The sequence below is a fragment of the Thunnus thynnus genome, chromosome 19, assembly GCF_963924715.1.
Source record: "Thunnus thynnus chromosome 19, fThuThy2.1, whole genome shotgun sequence".
NCBI lineage: Eukaryota > Metazoa > Chordata > Actinopteri > Scombriformes > Scombridae > Thunnus > Thunnus thynnus.
The window spans coordinates 18,885,687-18,889,284 of record NC_089535.1 but is presented as its reverse complement, the minus strand read 5'-3'; the positions used below and the strand labels follow the sequence as shown (position 1 = coordinate 18,889,284).

At 34.7% G+C, this 3,598-nt stretch overlaps 1 long non-coding RNA gene across 1 annotated transcript; it reads left to right on the top strand.

Moving 5' to 3' along the window:
- Positions 1 to 1,243: 1,243 nt before the first annotated feature.
- LOC137171072 (uncharacterized) lies at positions 1,244 to 2,534 on the top strand. Its single transcript, XR_010924709.1, has 3 exons — positions 1,244 to 1,363; positions 1,589 to 1,744; positions 1,994 to 2,534. It is a non-coding gene; the product is annotated as an uncharacterized lncRNA (long non-coding RNA).
- Positions 2,535 to 3,598: the final 1,064 nt, after the last annotated feature.

The window sequence follows — 3,598 nt, the reverse complement described above, 5'->3', positions numbered from 1 at the left end:
ATGTTGGTTTATTTCAGATATTATAGTTTAAAAGGTGGGAAAGCAGTTTACTGTTGCTTGTTGACCATCCTATACATGAGCTAGAGCCATTGACAAAAAGTGCTCTGACAGAAGCTGCTCTACCACCAACAATGATAAAATCTTGTGATTAATGTTGAGTAATGTAGTAAAAAACAAATGGGGAAAAAACAATGAAGCTTCTGCACTCCTGAGTCCCAACTGTGCTCAAGCATGAAAGATATTCCAATTGAAATACATTAGTTTGAAAATCGTGCTGAGTGTCACGAAAAAATGGAAAATTCGTGTCTATGTGGACGAGTAGATTAAATTTCGTGACTATTTCACAAACTGACATGATACTGGGTTGTAATATCACAGAAAACAAGCAGGAGTCAATAAAAGAAGCTTTGTGTGCGACTAGTTAAAGGTGTAATATTGCTGGTATGATGTCAATATAACTATCAACAGATTGTTTTCACCCTCTATTTTTGCTGAGAACAGCAAAGAAAGAAAAGTAAAGCAAGAGGTTCCACGACGCACACGTACTGTTTAGGTACGCGGTGTGGCCTAATCAACATTAAAATACTTTGTCCTGACTGACACCAGACGTTACACCAAGCTAGTTTTTGTAGTTAAATTATTTACATCAATCTCTGGCTGCTCAAAAGTGTGTTGTGCTAACATTATTCCGTTAGCTAGTGGTTTGTTAGCTATAAGAAATCCATAATTAACCTGACAGCTTCATGTTACAAATCTAACTTGTCAACATGCCTTAACATTACAGATGTTAGCATTGTATCTTCCGGGTTCAAATGGTATGTGAGAGCACTGTTATAACAGGTCATTGCGAAAACATCACCCTTTTTTTCATTTATGTAACTTAATAATTAATTAATCTAACATAAGGTCTGATAGAGATGGCAAAATGAGGCAAAGAAGAAGGTCTCATAATTTACCACCAAACTAAGTGAAATTACTGTGTTCTAAGATTTTATTTTTGTATTGAATCATCTTTATCCACCTCTAACCAGCTGTAGAGGCTGATGTAATCAGTTGCTACATGCCTATTGATGTATGAAGTAATTTAATGTGTTGCACACACACACATACACACACACACACACACACACACACACACACACACATATATATATATATATATATATATATACATAATACTGACAGACTGTGATGAAAGGACGGTTAATTAAAAAGTAATCACTCTCAGTAAAATGTTCTTCAAAGTAGTGCATATATCTTAATCCTGATTCCTTTCTTCATCTTACTTCTACTCCTCACAGGTAACAACCACTCCTGCTGATGAGTCCAGTCTCTCCCATCATCCCAGGTCTCACTGCACAAGGTAAGATTTTTATTTATTTATAAGTAGTTCTTTGAAAATCTACAGACAAAGCAAGTTTAGTCAGCTCTTTTGGCAGTTGTGCTTGTTATACTATGTGCATGTTCTTATGTAATATTTCACACAAACAATGTTCCTCTGTTGTATAAGTTTCTTAGTTTTCAAAGAGAAAAGAATACTTAGGTAATAGAATTGTTGTCAATTTAGTGTTTGATTATTACTCATCAGGAGAACCTGAACCTGAGATCCTGTGAGCGATCAAATGGATGCTGTTGATGGAGACCTGACTTCACCACCACCTTGGCTGTCCTCTTCACATTTTACTATATGTCCACCATTGAATATCAGGATGAAACAACAACATTGCAGGAGCCTGTTCAAAAGGTATTGCTCATCAATATTTTTACATCACATCCCATTGCCTTTACATACTTTTACTTGCATTTTCCCTATGATTGCTAAAATTGCTATTAAGATGTCTTTTATATAAGTTTGTTATAATGGGTAATTAAAATCTTCAAAAACTTGCTTCTATGTTTGACAGTCTTAAAAACATATGTTTTGATCATACCTTGGCTATTACACTAACAGTAATAGTAAAACATTTTTATTTTTCTGTCATCTACTGTACAGGAGCTGTCATTCAGTTTGCTGAAATACATGAAGAAGCAGTGAAGGATCAAAGTAAAAACTAGGGGAGGATCAAAGTGAAATCACTGAAGTGGGCTTTTGGACTCTTTACAGACAAGTAGGCATGCACAAACACCATTTTGAAGACTCTATGGACACCTGCCTGGTGACTTGACATCTCCCACAGTTGAATATCCATGTTTAGATTACCCAAGAGTGTTTTGTTTCAAGGAAATTACAGTGTCTAGTATATTGTCAAGTTCAGTCATTTGATTCTTTTTTTCTTACTTAAGAAATGATCTTAAGTTGTGAGGATTTGTTTAATTGTGGCTACAGATGTAAACAAACTTTTTACATATTGAATTTTTAATGTTGTCTTTGTAACATTTGCTAATGTTTGTAATATATACATCTGAAAACTTTGTTTACCTTGTTGATCAACTCTTCAACTGTTGATCAACAACGTAAACAGTCAAAGAGTTGGTTCTGTACTCATTTATTGCAATTTGAAGATGTGGTTGCTGTAATCCAATATACAGTAATATAAAATTACTGTATTTTATTTTACAGTTACAATATTGTCACTGTAAATATAAATACAGTAATCTTGCTGTAAAATAAATTACAGAAAGTTTACAGTTTATACTTTACAGTAACTTGACTGGCAGCAATTGACAAGTCACTTACTCTGTTCTATTCGTTCTATTCTGTTATTCTGTTCGTTAATTACTTGTCAATTGCTGCCAGTTAGTTACTGTAAAAATCACAGTAAGTGTCTTACAGCATACATAATAAATCAGAACACCAATAAATGCAAAGTAGAGCCTTTTTTCATCTGTATACCAAAGCTATAGGATGGTGGAATTACTGTTGATTAGTGAGTGGTCACCAGCCAAGGAATTTGCATTCAAATTGTGTTTACTTACCGGTTTAGTCTTGGAAGAAGTACAAGATGCTTTATTAATTCTATTTTGCTCTTCGGCTGGTAAACAGCTCCAGGGCATTAAACAGGACGGTAATGGCAGTTTGTTTTATGTTGTCCTCAACTGTTGCTTCTTCTAATGACTTTTAATATAAATTCTGTCTATCATCAAAGTAAAAACCTTGTGATATCCTCTGTGTTTTCCAAAGATGAGTTCCTTAGGCGTTTGTCATTTATTGTTTTGGAAATAATGTTGGAGTCCTGTAAAATGTTTGATATGTTTGAAACAAATTTAATGGTTATAGGTGTCAAAAATGAATTCAAGGATGTGTATAATAAATTAATGCCAACAGACCCCTGCTTAGTTATGCTTTATCCCAGTTCTCCTTTTTTAGGAGTTAGATTTGGTGTGGGGTGGCTTATGACCACTTATTACTTGTACACCCGACATATGACAGGTGATAGATATACCACATATAAAGACCAACAACAAAGGTGTGGAGGACCATTGTTTTTAACCATGCTATCAGCATGGCCCTTGGGAGGGCAATTTCGGTCTGTTGGTCAGCCCACTATTTTGGTCCAGACTAAAATATCTCAACAACCATTTAATTGATTGCTGTACAATTTTGTACTTTCAACCATGGTTCTGACAGAATGACTCTTACTGATTGTGGAGATCCCCT